The sequence below is a fragment of the Pleurodeles waltl genome, chromosome 7 (assembly GCF_031143425.1).
Source record: "Pleurodeles waltl isolate 20211129_DDA chromosome 7, aPleWal1.hap1.20221129, whole genome shotgun sequence".
In the NCBI taxonomy this organism is placed as follows: Eukaryota; Metazoa; Chordata; class Amphibia; order Caudata; family Salamandridae; genus Pleurodeles; species Pleurodeles waltl.
Genome location: NC_090446.1, coordinates 353771921 through 353785735, shown reverse-complemented (window position 1 = coordinate 353785735; position 13815 = coordinate 353771921). Strand labels below are relative to the sequence as shown.

Below are 13815 nucleotides of genomic sequence, written 5' to 3'. Positions count from 1 at the left end.
GACCTCGACATCCTCTGAGGACTGCCCCTGCTTCGAAAAGACAAGAAACTCCCGAGGACAGCGGACCTGCTCCAAGAAAGGCTGCAACTTTGTTTCCAGCAGCTTTGAAAGAACCCTGCAAGCTCCCCGCAAGAAGCGTGAGACTTGCAACACTGCACCCGGCGACCCCGACTCGGCTGGTGGAGATCCAACACCTCAGGAGGGACCCCAGGACTACTCTAAGACTGAGAGTACCAAAACCTGTCCCCCCTGAGCCCCCACAGCGCCGCCTGCAGAGGGAATCCCGAGGCTTCCCCTGACCGCGACTCTTTGAATCCTAAGTCCCGACGCCTGGGAGAGACCCTGCACCCGCAGCCCCCAGGACCTGAAGGACCGAACTTTCACTGGAGAAGTGACCCCCAGGAGTCCCTCTCCCTTGCCCAAGTGGAGGTTTCCCCGAGGAACCCCCCCCTTGCCTGCCTGCAGCGCTGAAGAGATCCCGAGATCTCTCATAGACTAACATTGCGAACCCGACGCTTGTTTCTACACTGCACCCGGCCGCCCCCGCGCTGCTGAGGGTGAAATTTCTGTGTGGGCTTGTGTCCCCCCCGGTGCCCTACAAAACCCCCCTGGTCTGCCCTCCGAAGACGCGGGTACTTACCTGCAAGCAGACCGGAACCGGGGCACCCCCTTCTCTCCATTCTAGCCTATGCGTTTTGGGCACCACTTTGAACTCTGCACCTGACCGGCCCTGAGCTGCTGGTGTGGTGACTTTGGGGTTGCTCTGAACCCCCAACGGTGGGCTACCTTGGACCAAGAACTGAACCCTGTAAGTGTCTTACTTACCTGGTACAACTAACAAAAACTTACCTCCCCCAGGAACTGTGAAAATTGCACTAAGTGTCCACTTTTAAAGTAGCTATCTGTCAATAACTTGAAAAGTATACATGCAATTGAAATGATTCAAAGTTCCTAATGTACTTACCTGCAATACCTTTCAAACAAGATATTACATGTTAAATTTGAACCTGTGATTCTTAAAATAAACTAAGAAAAGATATTTTTCTATAACAAAACCTATTGGCTGGATTTGTCTCTGAGTGTGTGTACCTCATTTATTGTCTATGTGTATGTACAACAAATGCTTAACACTACTCCTTGGATAAGCCTACTGCTCGACCACCCTACCACAAAATAGAGCATTAGTATTATCTCTTTTTACCACTATTTTACCTCTAAGGGGAACCCTTGGACTCTGTGCATGCTATTCCTTACTTTGAAATAGCACATACAGAGCCAACTTCCTACATTGGTGGATCAGCGGTGGGGTACAAGACTTTGCATTTGCTGGACTACTCAGCCAATACCTGATCACACGACAAATTCCAAAATTGTCATTAGAAATTGATTTTTGCAATTTGTAAAGTTTTCTAAATTCTTAAAAGACCTGCTAGGGCCTTGTGTTAGATCCTGTTTAGCATTTCTTTTAGAGTTTAAAAGTTTGTAAAAGTTTGAATTAGATTCTAGAACCAGTTGTAGATTCTTAAAAAGTATTCCAACTTTTAGAAGCAAAATGTCTAGCACAGATGTGACTGTGGTGGAACTCGACACCACACCTTACCTCCATCTTAAGATGAGGGAGCTAAGGTCACTCTGTAAAATAAAGAAAATAACAATGGGCCCCAAACCTACCAAAATACAGCTCCAGGAGCTTTTGGCAGAGTTTGAAAAGGCCAACCCCTCTGAGGGTGGCAACTCAGAGGAAGAGGATAGTGACTTGGAGGAAAATTCCCCCCTACCAGTCCTATCTAGGGAGAACAGGGTCCCTCAAACCCTGACTCCAAAAATAATAGTCAGAGATGCTGGTTCCCTCACAGGAGAGACCAACACCTCTGAAATCACTGAGGATAACTCCAGTGAAGAGGACATCCAGTTAGCCAGGATGGCCAAAAGATTGGCTTTGGAAAGGCAGATCCTAGCCATAGAGAGGGAAAGACAAGAGATGGGCCTAGGACCCATCAATGGTGGCAGCAACATAAATAGGGTCAGAGATTCTCCTGACATGTTGAAAATCCCTAAAGGGATTGTAACTAAATATGAAGATGGTGATGACATCACCAAATGGTTCACAGCTTTTGAGAGGGCTTGTGTAACCAGAAAAGTGAACAGATCTCACTGGGGTGCTCTCCTTTGGGAAATGTTCACAGGAAAGTGTAGGGATAGACGCCTCACACTCTCTGGAAAAGATGCAGAATCTTATGACCTCATGAAGGGTACCCTGATTGAGGGCTTTGGATTCTCCACTGAGGAGTATAGGATTAGATTCAGGGGGGCTCAAAAATCCTCGAGCCAGACCTGGGTTGACTTTGTAGACTACTCAGTGAAAACACTAGATGGTTGGATTCAAGGCAGTGGTGTAAGTAATTATGATGGGCTGTACAATTTATTTGTGAAAGAACACCTATTGAGTAATTGTTTCAATGATAAACTGCATCAGCATCTGGTAGACCTAGGACCAATTTCTCCCCAAGAATTGGGAAAGAAGGCGGACCATTGGGTCAAGACAAGGGTGTCCAAGACTTCAACAGGGGGTGACCAAAAGAAAGGGGTCACAAAGACTCCCCAGGGGAAGGGTGATGAGACAACCAAAACTAAAAATAGTAAAGAGTCTTCTACAGGCCCCCAAAAACCTGCACAGGAGGGTGGGCCCAGAGCCTCTTCACAAAACAATGGGTACAAGGGTAAAAACTTTGATCCCAAAAAGGCCTGGTGTCATAGCTGTAAACAGCATGGACACCAAACTGGAGACAAGGCCTGTCCCAAGAAAGGTTCCACTCCAAACTCCCATCCAGGTAACACTGGTATGGCTAGTCTCCAAGTGGGATCAACAGTGTGCCCAGAGCAAATCAGGGTCCACACTGAAGCTACTCTAGTTTCTGAGGGTGGGGTGGATTTAGCCACACTAGCTGTCTGGCCGCCTAACATGCAAAAATACAGACAGCAACTCTTAATTAATGGGACTAGAATAGAGGGCCTGAGGGATACAGGTGCCAGTGTCACCATGGTGACAGAGAAACTGGTTTCCCCTGGCCAATACCTGACTGGAAAAACTTACACAGTCACCAACGCTGACAATCAGAGAAAAGTACATCCCATGGCAATGGTTACTTTAGAATGGGGAGGGGTCAATGGCCTGAAACAGGTGGTGGTCTCCTCAAATATCCCAGTGGACTGTCTGCTTGGAAATGACCTGGAGTCCTCAGCATGGGCTGGGGTAGAACTAAAAACCCATGCAGCAATGCTGGGTATCCCTGAACTGGTGTGTGTGAAAACAAGAGCACAATGCAAGGCACAGGGTGAACAAGTAGAGCTGGAGTCTGGAAGAATGGCCCACCCTACCAAGAGGAAAGGAAAGTCAGTTGGGAAACCAACTGCAACACAGCCAAAGAAAGGGAACCTCTCTTCTCAGGAAGAAGTTCTGTCCTCTGAGGGAACTGAGCCTTTGGAGCTTGAACCTTATCAGGTTGAGCTCTTAGGCCCAGGGGGACCCTCAAGGGAGGAGCTGTGTAAGGGACAAGAAACCTGTCCCTCTCTTGAAGGCCTTAGGCAGCAAGCTGCTGAAGAGTCCAAAGGCAAGAAAAATGGAACACATAGGGTCTATTGGGAAGATGGACTCCTATACACTGAGGCCAGAGACCCCAAACCTGGTGCCACTAGGAGAGTGGTAGTGCCTCAGCTGTTCAGAGAGTTCATCCTAACATTGGCCCATGACATTCCCCTTGCTGGACATTTGGGACAAACCAAGACGTGGGAGAGGCTAGTCAACCACTTCTACTGGCCCAATATGTCCAACATGGTTAAGGAGTTTTGCCTCTCCTGCCCCACCTGTCAAGCCAGTGGTAAGACAGGTGGGCATCCAAAGGCCCCCCTCATTCCACTTCCAGTGGTGGGGGTTCCCTTTGAAAGAGTGGGTGTGGACATAGTTGGTCCACTAGAACCTCCCACAGCCTCAGGAAATATGTATATCCTGGTAGTAGTGGATCATGCTACCAGGTATCCTGAAGCTATTCCCCTTAGGTCGACTACTGCCCCTGCAGTAGCCAAGGCCCTCATTGGTATTTTTACCAGAGTGGGTTTCCCTAAGGAGGTGGTGTCTGACAGAGGTACCAACTTCATGTCAGCATACCTAAAGCACATGTGGAATGAGTGTGGAGTGACTTATAAATTCACTACACCCTACCATCCACAAACTAATGGCTTAGTTGAGAGATTCAACAAGACATTAAAAGGCATGATCATGGGGCTCCCAGAAAAACTCAAAAGGAGATGGGATGTCCTCTTGCCATGTCTGCTTTTCGCTTACAGAGAGGTGCCACAGAAGGGAGTAGGATTCTCACCCTTTGAACTTCTGTTTGGTCATCCTGTAAGGGGACCACTTGCTCTTGTTAAAGAAGGCTGGGAGAGACCTCTCCATGAGCCTAAGCAAGACATAGTGGACTATGTACTTGGCCTTCGCTCTAGAATGGCAGAGTACATGGAAAAGGCAACCAAAAACCTTGAGGCCAGCCAACAGCTCCAGAAGTTTTGGTATGACCAAAAGGCTGCACTGGTTGAGTTCCAACCAGGACAGAAAGTCTGGGTTCTGGAGCCTGTGGCTCCCAGGGCACTCCAGGACAAATGGAGTGGCCCTTACCCAGTACTAGAAAGGAAGAGTCAGGTCACCTACCTGGTGGACCTGGGCACAAGCAGGAGCCCCAAGAGGGTGATCCATGTGAACCGCCTTAAGCTCTTCCATGACAGGGCTGATGTGAATCTGTTGATGGTAACAGATGAGGATCAGGAGGCAGAGAGTGAACCTCTCCCTGATCTTCTATCATCAGACCCAAAAGATGGCACAGTAGATGGAGTGATCTACTCAGACACCCTCTCTGGCCAACAGCAAGCTGATTGTAGGAGAGTCCTACAACAGTTTCCTGAACTCTTCTCCTTAACCCCTGGTCAGACACACCTGTGTACCCATGATGTGGACACAGGAGACAGCATGCCTGTCAAAAACAAAATCTTTAGACAGTCTGACCATGTTAAGGAAAGCATCAAGGTGGAAGTCCACAAGATGCTGGAATTGGGAGTAATTGAGCACTCTGACAGCCCCTGGGCTAGCCCAGTGGTCTTAGTCCCCAAACCTCACACCAAAGATGGAAAGAAAGAGATGAGGTTTTGTGTGGATTACAGAGGGCTCAATTCTGTCACCAAGACAGATGCTCATCCAATTCCCAGAGCTGATGAGCTCATAGATAAATTAGGTGCTGCCAAATTCTTAAGTACCTTTGACTTGACAGCAGGGTACTGGCAAATAAAAATGGCACCTGGAGCAAAAGAGAAAACAGCATTCTCCACACCTGATGGGCATTATCAGTTTACTGTTATGCCCTTTGGTTTAAAGAATGCCCCTGCCACCTTCCAAAGGTTGGTGAATCAAGTCCTTGCTGGCTTGGAGTCCTTTAGCACAGCTTATCTTGATGATATTGCTGTCTTTAGCTCCACCTGGCAGGATCACCTGGTCCACCTGAAGAAGGTTTTGAAGGCTCTGCAATCTGCAGGCCTCTCTATCAAGGCATCCAAATGCCAGATAGGGCAGGGAACTGTGGTTTACTTGGGCCACCTTGTAGGTGGAGGCCAAGTTCAGCCACTCCAACCCAAGATCCAGACGATTCTGGACTGGGTAGCTCCAAAAACCCAGACTCAAGTCAGGGCATTCCTTGGCTTGACTGGGTATTACAGGAGGTTTGTGAAGGGATATGGATCCATTGTGACAGCCCTCACTGAACTCACCTCCAAGAAAATGCCCAAGAAAGTGAACTGGACTGTGGAATGCCAACAGGCCTTTGACACCCTGAAACAAGCAATGTGCTCAGCACCAGTTCTAAAAGCTCCAGATTATTCTAAGCAGTTCATTGTGCAGACTGATGCCTCTGAACATGGGATAGGGGCAGTTTTGTCCCAAACAAATGATGATGGCCTTGACCAGCCTGTTGCTTTCATTAGCAGGAGGTTACTCCCCAGGGAGCAGCGTTGGAGTGCCATTGAGAGGGAGGCCTTTGCTGTGGTTTGGTCCCTGAAGAAGCTGAGACCATACCTCTTTGGGACTCACTTCCTAGTTCAAACTGACCACAGACCTCTCAAATGGCTGATGCAAATGAAAGGTGAAAATCCTAAACTGTTGAGGTGGTCCATCTCCCTACAGGGAATGGACTTTATAGTGGAACACAGACCTGGGACTGCCCATGCCAATGCAGATGGCCTTTCCAGGTTCTTCCACTTAGAAAATGAAGACTCTCTTGGGAAAGGTTAGTCTCATCCTCTTTCGTTTGGGGGGGGGTTGTGTAAGGAAATGCCTCCTTGGCATGGTTGCCCCCTGACTTTTTGCCTTTGCTGATGCTATGTTTACAATTGAAAGTGTGCTGAGGCCTGCTAACCAGGCCCCAGCACCAGTGTTCTTTCCCTAACCTGTACTTTTGTATCCACAATTGGCAGACCCTGGCATCCAGATAAGTCCCTTGTAACTGGTACTTCTAGTACCAAGGGCCCTGATGCCAAGGAAGGTCTCTAAGGGCTTCAGCATGTCTTATGCCACCCTGGAGCCCTCTCACTCAGCACAGACACACTGCTTGCCAGCTTGTGTGTGCTAGTGAGAACAAAACGAGTAAGTCGACATGGCACTCCCCTCAGGGTGCCATGCCAGCCTCTCACTGCCTATGCAGTATAGGTAAGACACCCCTCTAGCAGGCCTTACAGCCCTAAGGCAGGGTGCACTATACCATAGGTGAGGGTACCAGTGCATGAGCATGGTACCCCTACAGTGTCTAAACAAAACCTTAGACATTGTAAGTGCAGGGTAGCCATAAGAGTATATGGTCTGGGAGTCTGTCAAACACGAACTCCACAGCACCATAATGGCTACACTGAAAACTGGGAAGTTTGGTATCAAACTTCTCAGCACAATAAATGCACACTGATGCCAGTGTACATTTTATTGTAAAATACACCACAGAGGGCACCTTAGAGGTGCCCCCTGAAACTTAACCGACTGTCTGTGTAGGCTGACTAGTTCCAGCAGCCTGCCACACTAGAGACATGTTGCTGGCCCCATGTGGAGAGTGCCTTTGTCACTCTGAGGCCAGTAACAAAGCCTGCACTGGGTGGAGATGCTAACACCTCCCCCAGGCAGGAGCTGTAACACCTGGCGGTGAGCCTCAAAGGCTCACCCCTTTGTCACAGCCCAGCAGGGCACTCCAGCTTAGTGGAGTTGCCCGCCCCCTCCGGCCACGGCCCCCACTTTTGGCGGCAAGGCTGGAGGGAACAAAGAAAGCAACAAGGAGGAGTCACTGGCCAGTCAGGACAGCCCCTAAGGTGTCCTGAGCTGAAGTGACTCTAACTTTTAGAAATCCTCCATCTTGCAGATGGAGGATTCCCCCAATAGGGTTAGGATTGTGACCCCCTCCCCTTGGGAGGAGGCACAAAGAGGGTGTACCCACCCTCAGGGCTAGTAGCCATTGGCTACTAACCCCCCAGACCTAAACACGCCCTTAAATTTAGTATTTAAGGGCTACCCTGAACCCTAGAAAATTAGATTCCTGCAACTACAAGAAGAAGGACTGCCTAGCTGAAAACCCCTGCAGAGGAAGACCAGAAGACGACAACTGCCTTGGCTCCAGCAATTCACCGGCCTGTCTCCTGCCTTCCAAAGATCCTGCTCCAGCGACGCCTTCCAAAGGGACCAGCGACCTCGACATCCTCTGAGGACTGCCCCTGCTTCGAAAAGACAAGAAACTCCCGAGGACAGCGGACCTGCTCCAAGAAAGGCTGCAACTTTGTTTCCAGCAGCTTTGAAAGAACCCTGCAAGCTCCCCGCAAGAAGCGTGAGACTTGCAACACTGCACCCGGCGACCCCGACTCGGCTGGTGGAGATCCAACACCTCAGGAGGGACCCCAGGACTACTCTAAGACTGTGAGTACCAAAACCTGTCCCCCCTGAGCCCCCACAGCGCCGCCTGCAGAGGGAATCCCGAGGCTTCCCCTGACCGCGACTCTTTGAATCCTAAGTCCCGACGCCTGGGAGAGACCCTGCACCCGCAGCCCCCAGGACCTGAAGGACCGAACTTTCACTGGAGAAGTGACCCCCAGGAGTCCCTCTCCCTTGCCCAAGTGGAGGTTTCCCCGAGGAACCCCCCCCTTGCCTGCCTGCAGCGCTGAAGAGATCCCGAGATCTCTCATAGACTAACATTGCGAACCCAACGCTTGTTTCTACACTGCACCCGGCCGCCCCGCGCTGCTGAGGGTGACATTTCTGTGTGGGCTTGTGTCCCCCCCGGTGCCCTACAAAACCCCCCTGGTCTGCCCTCCGAAGACGCGGGTACTTACCTGCAAGCAGACCGGAACCGGGGCACCCCCTTCTCTCCATTCTAGCCTACGCGTTTTGGGCACCACTTTGAACTCTGCACCTGACCGGCCCTGAGCTGCTGGTGTGGTGACTTTGGGGTTGCTCTGAACCCCCAACGGTGGGCTACCTTGGACCAAGAACTGAACCCTGTAAGTGTCTTACTTACCTGGTACAACTAACAAAAACTTACCTCCCCCAGGAACTGTGAAAATTGCACTAAGTGTCCACTTTTAAAGTAGCTATCTGTCAATAACTTGAAAAGTATACATGCAATTGAAATGATTCAAAGTTCCTAATGTACTTACCTGCAATACCTTTCAAACAAGATATTACATGTTAAATTTGAACCTGTGGTTCTTAAAATAAACTAAGAAAAGATATTTTTCTATAACAAAACCTATTGGCTGGATTTGTCTCTGAGTGTGTGTACCTCATTTATTGTCTATGTGTATGTACAACAAATGCTTAACACTACTCCTTGGATAAGCCTACTGCTCGACCACCCTACCACAAAATAGAGCATTAGTATTATCTCTTTTTACCACTATTTTACCTCTAAGGGGAACCCTTGGACTCTGTGCATGCTATTCCTTACTTTGAAATAGCACATACAGAGCCAACTTCCTACATGTGGTCTTTAAAAGTTGCTTCTTTGTTGCAAAGTTGCAGTCTTTGTGGAACAGGGCCGCTGTCCTCTGGAGTTCTTGGTCCTTTTAGATGCAGGGTAGTCCTCTGAGGCTTCAGAGGTCGCTGGACCGTGGGGGAGGCGTCGCTGTAGCAGTTTTTCTTGAAGCGGGGAGACAGGCCGGTAGGGCTGGGGCCAAAGCAGTTGGTGTCTCAGTCTTCTCTGCAGGGCTTTCAGGTCAGCAGTCCTTCTTCGTCTTCAGGTTGCAGGAATCTATCTTGCTAGGTTCTTGGGGCCCCTAGATACTCAATTTAGGGGGGTATTTAGGTCTGGGGGGGGTTAGTAGCCAATGGCTACTAGCCCTGAGGGTGGCTACACCCTCTTTGTGCCTCCTCCCGGTGGGGAGGGGGTCACATCCCTAATCCTATTGGGGGGATCCCTCCATCTGCAAGATGGAGGATTTCTAAAAGTCAGAGTCACCTCAGCTCAGGACACCTTAGAGGTTGTCCTGACTGGCCAGTGACTCTTCCTTGCTTTTCTCATTATCTCCTCCGGCCTTGCCGCCAAAAGTGGGGCCGCGGCCGGAGGGGGCGGGCATCTCCACTAGCTGGAAAGCCCTGTGGCGCTGTAACAAAGGGGGTGAGCCTTTGAGGCTCACCGCCAGGTGTTACAGCTCCTGCAGGGGGAGGTGAGAAGCACCTCCATCCAGTACAGGCTTTGTTACTAGCCACAGAGTGACAAAGGCACTCTCCCCATGTGGCCAGCAACATGTCTGGTGTGTGGCAGGCTGGCAACAATAGTCAGCCCACACTGGAAGTCGGGTATGTTTTCAGGGGGCATCTCTAAGATGCCCTCTGGGGTGTATTTCACAATAAAATGTACACTGGCATCAGTGTGCATTTATTGTGCTGAGAAGTTTGATACCAAACTTCCCAGTTTTCAGTGTAGCCATTATGGTGCTGTGGAGTTCGTGTAAAACAGACTCCCAGACCATATACTCTTATGGCTATCCTGCACTTACAATGTCTAAGGTATTGCTTAGACACTGTAGGGGCACAGTGCTCATGCACTGGTGCCCTCACCTATGGTATAGTGCACCTTGCCTTAGGGCTGTAAGGCCTGCTAGAGGGGTGACTTATCTATACCTGCATAGGCAGTGAGAGGCTGGCATGGCACCCTGAGGGGAGTGCCATGTCGACTTACTCGTTTTGTTCTCACCAGCACACACAAGCTGGCAAGCAGGGTGTCTGTGCTGAGTGAGGGGTCTCCAGGGTGGCATAAGATATGCTGCAGCCCTTAGAGACATTCCTTGGCATCAGGGCCCTTGGTACCAGGGGTACCATTTACAAGGGACTTATCTGGATGCCAGGGTGTGCCAATTGTGGATACAAAAGTACAGGTTTAGGGAAAGAACACTGGTGCTGGGGCCTGGTTAGCAGGCCTCAGCACACTTTCAATTCAAAACATAGCATCAGCAAAGGCAAAAATACAGGGGGTAACCATGCCAAGGAGGCATTTCCTTACAGCTCCTCTGAAAAAACCTCTAGATTAGGCAGAAGAGGCTTGACGCAGCTGTGTGTTGGAATGATCAGAGGATGTGGACGCTTTGTAGCCACCCTTATACATGGGGGGGGGGAACCTGTTTGGTTGATTTTGTAAAGCACCCATAGCTTCAGCCGTGATGGTGTCTTTTTTTAGTTTTCCGAGGCTGAAGTCAATATGGGATCCAAATTTGCTGTGCACGTTTACAGTGTTCTCCTGGGAGGTGTTGAATAAAGTCTTCCATTTCATCTCAGTGTACCCTATCATATCTTGAAAGCAGTGCCTGGTAATTAGCAATACGCCAATGAATGGCTGCCTGTGCAGCAACCCTTTTTCCTGCTGCATCAGTTTTTAAAAATATTTTCTCTGGAGGAAGAGAATCTCCAGTAGCCTGGCTATTTATTCTTTTCCTGGCTGCTTTAGTGGACAATGGAATCTGGTGGGACTTGTGACTGGAAGTAGATTGGGTCAGATGGAGCTACCTTATATTTTTTATCTACCCATGGTGCACAGGCTCTTCGAAAATGTCTTGGTGATGACGAAACATCCCTTGCAACACAGAGAGAAACTGTATGTCCATGTGTGTTGTGGCAAGGGTATCAAATACAAAGTCTTCCTCTATTGCATCCTTATGTAATTACACATTGTGATAGGCAGCAGCCCCAGCTATTACTTGCTGATACCCAGTGGTGTCCTCTGGAGGGGAGGGGCAGGCAGGATAGAGATCTGGGTCTGTATCTATAATAGGATCCATATCATTAGTATCCCACGGGTCAGGGTCTTGTGGAACTTCCCATAGATCTTCCCTACATATACAGATGAACGTAACAGTGTGTAATCTCCAGCAACTTGAGAGTTGGGTGAGTGAGGTGGAGGCGAAAGAGGAGGTGGAGACTGAGGAGGTGGCAGCAAAGCTGGTGGAGGGGCTGCTGCAGCAGAAATAGAAGCCTTTTCCTTATGTGGCTTTTTAGGAGGAGGTAAGGTGTCAGGATCCTCCTCAAATGAAAGCTTCTTCTTTACGGCAATGGTGGGAGACGCCACAATTCTGGGTATGTCTTTTTCAATCTGAATTTTGCACTGCTTAGCATCCATAGTTTCGAAAATTGGTTCAATTGGAGACAGTGAAGCCGAAGAATGGTCAGAATCAGCTGTTTTCCGCACCAACATTTTGTGTCGCTGCAAACTTTTTGATCCCGAAGGGACGGATGTTGTACTCTTGCTTGGTGCCGAAGTTGTGGGCAACAAAGTAGTCTGTCCTGAAGTCTTTGGTTCTGAAGCCTTGGATGTTTTCGGTTGAAAAGCTGAGCCCGAGGGCGGGGCAGCCGAATCAAGCTTCCATGAACGACCATGGCCCGAGGGCAGTGGTGGTCCAGTGACCTCTTTTGTGGGCTTCTTTACTGTCTTTATTTAAGAAGAAGGGGCAGCTTTTTTACTCACGACTTGTGTTGAAGTGATGTCCTGGCTCTCAATGTCGAATTGTAGGTCTGAGTCAGAGTCTTACACTGAGAATTCCCCTTCTTGCTCTGGCTCCTCCTGTGCATGTTCATCCCTTAAAATATCTGGTGTGTTGTCTTGCGTCAAGTGTGCCATTTCCAGCCTGCAAGTTCTTTGGTCCTGAAGTGTTTTCTTGGACTGAAACGATCGGCACGCGTCGCAGGTGGCCTCGTTGGGGTCTGGGGAATGGCAGAGGTTACACACATGATTGTGATCCTTATGTAAATTTGGCATGGCACCAAGGACAGAATCTAAATGGTGCCTGTTCCATCAGGGTCTCATATTCTTTCGTGCCATGTGGAGATAGGCATGGGACCGGGTTAAGGCCTAACCCAAAGGGTACGTGGTCAAGATTTAACCCAACTCAATGGAGATGATGACAAAGAAATGCGATCGACTTACAACACCTTTGATGGAAAGTAAAGACAGACTAAGAGTCTCGAAACAATTTGAGTGAATATGGAGTGAGCAGAAACACATCTGAACATGATGGCAGAGAAAAAACAATCTAACAAAGAACTCGATGCCCATGCGCAGTATCACTGAGAAGGAGAAGCCACTCGATCCTGTGACTTGAAATCACACCTCGAAGAGAAACAAGTTGCAACACTCCAAGCAAATCACTAGATCGCAGGATGATGCACTGCATCTTTATCTGCAGCCACACATTCCACCGAATGTGAAGTACAGTGAGGGTAGAGGGGGAGGAATATCAGGGGGCTGCAAGGGTCAAATCTATAACCCTTTCTATAAAATGCCATTGAGATAGTGTTACGGAAAACACTATGATCTGCCACACATTTGACTTCCCAATGAAAGATGAGCATACTCTGTTTACAGGATTGTGACACACAAAACTGGCAACTTGTTAAAAATTTGCCAGCAAGATGTAACAACGGGAAGTTACTATTCTTTTTAGTAATACAAACAAGGGGAGGGTAAAGGGCCCTACTATCACAAAGGGGATAATGAGAGGAAATAACACTATTGCACACCCTTCCTATCAACATCACACAAAATGCAGCAAAGTAATCCGAATGACTATTAAACCGTTATTCACTCTTCACTCACAGATTTCAAAGATTATAGATAAGGAAACTCATGCACTTTTGTGTCATTCCCATATGCTGGTAGATAAGTACCACCAGAATGGACTCTACTTAAATGTTGAGGAAGGTAATAAAAATACTGACTGGGTAGATGCAGGGATCCATACTGATAAAAGTATCTCAGGGTTACACCTGAGTGATATCTCTTTATTAAATGGGTAGTCTAGGTAAGGTTAAAAAGAAAATGCAGGATGCCCTTGAGGTCAATGGTTAGTACATCTCCTATCTGGTGCCAAAATGTTTTGGCCACACTGAGTGTGCTTATGGGTCAAAGACCTTCATCAGGGGTAAATGTGATCCCTACCTAGTCATTATTAATATTCAAATATACTTGGCTTAACTTTGGGAACACTCTCATTTCTCTGTTGACTGAAAGTTGTACTAGGCGTTACCCTAACTTGGGGGATATATCCACTTCATGGTTGTTAAGAGAAGATACTCTTTGTAGCTTCAGTTTCCTCAAGAGAAGATACTGACATGTCATATGCTGTTCCTTCATTCTGCCAATTGCTCCTCCCCCTCCAAGGATGATACTTCTTGTTGTATAGGAGACTTACTGTACTCACTAATATACAACAGAGGTTCATCAATAACATACCCGTAACAGATTGGTTCCCTTAACGCCC

General features: G+C 48.5%; 1 protein-coding gene across 2 annotated transcripts in view; it reads right to left on the bottom strand.

Moving 5' to 3' along the window:
• Positions 1–13815, bottom strand: part of PLCG1 (phospholipase C gamma 1) — a 775517-nt gene that overhangs the window by 268264 nt on the left and 493438 nt on the right. The gene's annotated exons all lie outside the window — the stretch shown is intronic.